This window comes from Egretta garzetta, unplaced genomic scaffold (assembly GCF_000687185.1).
Source record: "Egretta garzetta isolate BGI_Z169 unplaced genomic scaffold, ASM68718v1 scaffold38, whole genome shotgun sequence".
NCBI classification, from domain to species: domain Eukaryota; kingdom Metazoa; phylum Chordata; class Aves; order Pelecaniformes; family Ardeidae; genus Egretta; species Egretta garzetta.
This window is the reverse complement of record NW_009260667.1, coordinates 3,676,214-3,682,284: the sequence shown is the minus strand read 5'-3', so window position 1 is coordinate 3,682,284 and position 6,071 is coordinate 3,676,214. Positions and strand designations below refer to the sequence as shown.

Genomic DNA, 6,071 nt, shown 5'->3' with positions numbered 1-6,071 from the left:
TCTCCAGCTACGGCACCCTGTCCAGTAGACTTAGCAACAATCTTTGCTGCCAGGCTTAGAATTGTTGAGTCAGTTCTCTTGGGTGTTAGGGCTGGAAGCTGGGCTGGCCTGCAGTCTTGCAATCTGTCAAAAGCTTCTGCTTTGTCTTGAGAGCTAGTGTTGCAGCTGAAAGCATGTGCTTGTGAGATGACTGATGGTTGTCCAGGTGCACCACTGCAAAACCCCTCCTTTCCTGTTTGTTTCTTCAAGTGACTCCACACATGCCGATTCACTGGTGTGTAGCCCATTTTGATTCAGATTTTGTAGCCTTTATGCTGTGATATGGTATGATTTAAAAAAAAAAAAAAAAATCCTAGAGGAAGCCCAAATAAGCAAGTAATGTGGCTGGTAGCTTCAGATTTTTTCTGAGTATTTTAGAAGATCTCTTAGACTACTGTCATTAAACTGTTGCCTGTTGTGGTCTCTCAGTGCTGTCATTTGAGCTGAAGAGAGAGCAAGATGGCTGGATGTGAGCTTAAGTGCTGCCTCCTACTGTCATTCTTAATGGAAATGAAGCCGTAATTGCAGGCACTGTCTGCCCTTTGAACGGAAAAATTGCTGGAAATGAAGCAGGAGGAATCCCATGAAAAATGAAGCAAGGCTATGTGGGCATGAAGTGCGTGGGGGCTGCAGGCTTTTTGCTTTGAACAAGCAAGAAGCTGTTAGGTGTGTGCAAAAAGCTGATGGTATTCAGCAGACTGGGATGGGCTGGCAGATTCGTGTATGAGGAAATGCAAGTCTCTCTTGAGCAAGTAGGAGATGTGGATGGCAGCTTTAGGGTAAGCCCACAGGAGAATCTCTCTGTGCTGTGAGAACCGACCGCTTCCATGGGTTGGAATTGCTTATGCATTCAGTACTCTGCAGACACTGGTTTTACATAAAATGCTGCTGTCTCAGGGTCTGGGTGGAGGTCAGGCAAGGAAATTCTTACCTCTCAAAGCAGAGAACGAGGCAGGCCTTTAGGGCAGCAAGAGCAAATAGGAATAAACATATTTTTTCTAGTCACTTGGATAACTAAATTTTAAAAGCTAATTTAATTTTTCTTCCATCAACTGCATATTATACAAATAAATGAGCAGTTATTTTTAAATACTTCAAATCTAAAACTTGAGTGCGTTCTAATTATTTTGGCATCTGTAATACTGCTTTATGTAATTTAATATAGTATTGAAAGCCCTACTTTTAGTGTTCAGCCAGCAGTTGCTACTGGCAGATCTAAAAAATAGTTTAATATGCAAAAAAAGTCTTCAAGCTTTTCAATTTTTAATTTTGCCATTTTTGTTTAGCCTTGTACAAGAGATGAAGTGAGATGGGAAGGGCTTCCTGTTACTATTGAGACAGTAGTGAGGATAACTGTCACACAGTTATGGGAAATGTAGTTTTCCCCCCCCTGCCATAGCAGGACATACACTTGCATGTCAATTATTGCTTCTTAATTTTGAGTTAAAAGTTATAGGCTCCTAGTATTGTATCTTCTTTTTGGTCTGATTTAAAGAATTTTATTCCTTGGGCTATAGAATGTAAAGATTTAAGAAACCCTTGTTTGGTCTACCTTGTTCTGCCTTAGCTTTTCCTCAGCATTTTCTTGATCTTTGGACATCATCTGTGTGGTATAGGAACAGTTATAGCTTAAAAAATCAGGACCTATAAATGGGTTCCAAAATGGCTCTTTATGATGTGTCTTCAGACACAGAGTCAGCTTACGGTGTATCCCTGCAGGCTTGTGTGGAGATCTGCGGTGGTTTTAAGCTTGTGTTAATATTAAATAAAAAATAATTGAATGTTAGGTTGCTGTGGTAGGATTTGTATCGGGTAACCAACTTACAAAACACAAGTGCCTTCTTATCCCTATTTCCACAGAAAAACAGCTTTCTGCAGGCATTGCCTGTGCACCTTGCCTTCACGTTGGAATCTTCTTTGACAAACTGCAACTGCTTGCCAACAGTGGAAGCCTGCAAGTTCGGCAAAGCTGTAGGAATTCGGCTGTCCACCATGGCAGGAAGCTTCAGTCTTCACCCATGCCTCTTCAGATACTGAAATCAGCAGTCATGAGCTGTCCTTTGTTGCAAAACCACAATTATTTTTTTCCAGTACCTATGGCACCACTTGACTGTGCTATACAACTGTGTTTAATGGGGTGTATAGTCACTCGAAAGGGGCTGAGGGGAGAAGGAAACATGGCGGTACCTGTCTGACATCAGGCTAAGGTATCCTGCAATAAAACAGGGTTTGTGTTTTGCCCTTTTTAGAAGATGCTGTCTTTTTGAACTAGTAATATTTGTAAGTGTCTAGACACTTGAGAAAACATACTTTATCACTTACTTGCACCATCCTAAGTTCACTTGGCAGATTTAAACTGGTGGCTAAATTTCTGTTTGAATTGCTCCAGTTAACTCAGTGGTGCTCAAAACTATCAAGTTACCAGTTTCTGTGAAATGGCAGAGTGGCAGACTTCTTCAGAAATACATACAAATCCTAGCCTGAGATAAATACATATACTTATATATGCACGCATATATACACATACATATACGCATATATATCTCTAGTGAGGATTTGTAGCCATGTTTTCTTAAACGTCCTTTGTAGATGTGTGATCGCATAGATACTCACCGACCACAAGCCGATGTGTATTTTTCTTCCAGTCTTGTTTGTAGAACACTTAAAAAGCTTATTTTAATCAGGTGGCTTTCTCCAGTTATTCCAACTTGAAGAAAGAGGTGTTTGGCTTTGGCCAGCCACTGGTTTTATGAAACACTACAGCCTAACAGTGCTTAAGCACTTCAGTGGAACCAGTCCCATAAAAGTAAATATTTTAAAACAAATTTTGTCTTCTAAGATATATGGGGGTTTTCCAAGTATCTCAAAGACAAAAAAGGCTAAAAGGTAACTGGTACCTGTCAAGAATTAACCTTGTCATGTTTTTACCTGCAGCTGAATGGTTCTCAAAGACTTGGAGCTCTTGTTTCTGACCAGTGCTTGGAAGCTGATCCCTTAGTCAAACAGATTATGTTGCTGAGTAACCGGTAAAGCCCAGTTCTCCTGCTCGAGATTAGGCCGTAGTTTCAATTTACAAAGCAAAGGGCAGCAATATGAGTTTTAGTGCTTCCCCTACTTCCTTATCTGTTTTCTCCCTTGGTCAGTATTGGCAAGCATAAAGGAAGAAGAACGTATAGTGGATTGGGGAACTGACCCAGCGTGAGAAGTATAACTTTTTATAGACGCTCATGGGGGATTTCTTGTTTGTTTGCAGAGTTTTTTACAGCCAGGAATCCCCTTTTGCTATATGGCTGGGTGTGAGATCCGCACCCTTCACTGCACCATGAGACCTGTCACATCTGATTCTTCGAAGCATACCAAAGCTTAGGGGGAGGTCTAACGTTACAGGTGACTCGAGTGCTTGTTGACGTGAGGAAATGTGTTGTGACTGACGTACCTTAGTAGTATAGTGCTGTCTGTTCCTCATATGAACACTTTAGCCAAAGAACAAAACAAAGTACTTTAAATAGCCAGAGAAAGGTACTCAAATTCTGAATCACTATAACAACATGTTAGCCAATATGCGAATTTCATGTGAAATCAAATTTATTGAAAAATAGGATTTTAGTTGCAAGTTAAAGCAAAACTTGAAAAATGCTGATGTTTTTCCTCCCTATCGCCCTGTAGCCTTAAAACCAGAAGATCTCAAAGGAAAAATCGTTTGCAGATCTGATTTTGAAGTGTTATGTTTTTATATGCGTATATTTCTTTATCATTCTTCTTCAGAATGCTGGTAAAGTTGCACTGATTGATGTCCAAGCATCATGCTGCTGCTTTGAAAAGTGATCTCTACTTAAAGTTGGGAGGATATTTCAGACTTTATTTAATACATTGTACAGGCAGAACCCACTTTTTTGGGCTGCTTTCAAGATGCTGTGCTCAAGTTAACGAGCGTTAGGATTAATGTACTGCTAGTTGTTATGCCATTTCTCTGCCAGTTCCTGTTCATTGAGACTAAATCTTCTTTTTAACCTCTGTCGTAGCTGGGGACCGCTTTTCAGTCTGTTGTCTGTAAAGTGCTTTGCTAGGGGCTCTTGAATTGGCTTAGGCTGATTAGAAATTGAGTAGCTGCAGTCATGCCTTTCTGCCCCCGCTGGTGCGGTGCTAGCCCTTGTATGGCTCTGTACTGATCAGGCTTGAGCATGTGCAGGCTGAAAACCAAGCTTTAATGGTACGAGCTGGTTTTCAGCCAGGTCAGCTTCCTCCACTCATTGTGCCAGCGTAAAGGAGAAAGGAAAGATGTTGCAGCCTTGGTTGGCTTTAATTAGCTCTTAAAATGCTGTCAAGTCTGATCCCAAGGTTTTTTACTACTCTACAATAACTCTGTGCACAATACATCCCCAGGTTAAAAAAAAGGTCATTTGGAAAATGATCGCAGTGAAGAATAAGGAATATAAGCAATCACTGTACTGAGAATATTTTTCAGGAAGGCAAAAGTACGTTCCTTCCTAAATGCTACCTGTGTGGCATTGCTATGGCACGTTGTACAGCTCTATTGCATTTCTCAACTTTCAGGAGTCCAAAAAGAGACAATGGCATTCTAGGGCAAGGGTACCATGGTAACTTAGAGGGGAACTGAGAATCTGTTTCAGAACTACTGAAATGAGGCAGTGATTCTTAAAATAGCAAAAAGTGTTAAAGGACATCTCTTGACTACAGTAGCAGGTTGGCATGTGCTCTCTTAACTTGACATGTGTGCTTTTTGCCTAAAAATTCATACAGCGAATCCTGCAAATGTGGTCCAGGGTTTGTAAGAGGTGCTTTCCCTTGCTCCTTCATAATATTTCTGTGTTGTGGCATTCAGAGTGGTTTCCCAGTACTTTTAAGGAAGCTCCTGAGCTGAAAACAGTTGGAGGTTGGAAGTGTTAAGGAATAATAAAGTATTTCCTGCTTGCATTCTTCCCTGAGCATCTGTTTTATGGCCCTTTTTAAACAAATGGGCTTGACTGACCTTTTTGGCTGTATTTGGATTAAACCATTTATATGACTCTTGCAGGTGCTTGTAACTTTGGCAGACCAACCACGTAGGCTGAGGTTTCCATATTGAGTGTGCTAGGTTAGATTATACCAACCTCCATCAAAGTGGGTCCTGTTTTTTTTCTCAGGATCGGATTGGATTTTTTTTTTCCTCTGAATATTTGGGATGCCTGTGAGAATATGCAGTACATCTGTTCTCTCTAACAGCATTTTGACACTTTGTTTTGTACCTGAGTGGTACCTCTTGCTGCCTTTATGATCTTCCCTATATTCTGACCAGTTCAATGCTTCTGAAATGGTTCACACACGCTCACCTTCATAGAGCTTGGGAGCTAAATCCTTCATCTGCCATGCACCTGTCTTCTCCTTTCCTTCTCTGCAGTGTTTAGTCGTACACCTGAGCAGCGCGCTGTTCTTTGCAACTGAGCCGCATGTGCTCAGTGGTCTTTTGGGGCAAGGGCTTGATTCCCTTCCTCTTGAAAGTTGTTCCTTTTTGCTGCCAATTTTACCATAAAAAAAAAAAAAAGGCAGGCTCAGCTGTCTCCATCAGGTAATTCAAACAGCAAGTTGGACATAGGTAGTGGATTAGTGGGGGTGATGAGAGGGGACAAAATGGGGCGTGCAGTGGGGAAGGGAGGAATAGATGTGATTAGGCTGGGAGGAGAGAGCTTACAGAGATGTCTAATGAAAAAAATTTCTGTGGAACTGGAGCGGTACCTTTTCAACTACAAGTTAATTATTCCTTGCAAGTAACACATTTGCTATGGAAAAATTCCCATCTTGCAGTTGGTTTATAGTGGCTTCTGCTGCTATTGCTTCATTATTTCAAGTTGGGGATGACTCTGCTCTGAAGTCAAAAGGATTCAGCTGTGGAGGTTTATTCTGTCTAGCAAGTTTCAACCTTAACCTTGTATTGTGATTTAACCGCAGCCAGCAACGAAGCCCCACGCAGCCACTCACTTACTCCCCCCCTGGTGGGATGGGGGAGGGAATCGGAAGGGAAAAAGTGAGAAACC

The 6,071-nt window shown here is 41.4% G+C and overlaps 1 protein-coding gene across 6 annotated transcripts in view; it reads left to right on the top strand.

The window, feature by feature from the left end:
- The first annotated feature begins 1,903 nt into the window (after window positions 1–1,903).
- NUDT4 (nudix hydrolase 4) overlaps window positions 1,904–6,071 on the top strand; it is a 22,022-nt gene continuing 17,854 nt past the window's right edge. For 2 of the 6 annotated variants that reach the window (XM_009645611.2, XM_035901041.1), the window contains exons 1-2: window positions 1,904–2,266; window positions 2,974–3,065. The gene's annotated coding sequence lies outside the window, so the exon portion shown is untranslated. Of the gene's footprint in view, window positions 2,320–2,973; window positions 3,066–3,387; window positions 3,427–6,071 lie in introns of those variants that run through there. The other 4 variants (XM_035901043.1, XM_035901042.1, XM_009645612.2 and 1 more) reach the window with 4 other exon arrangements.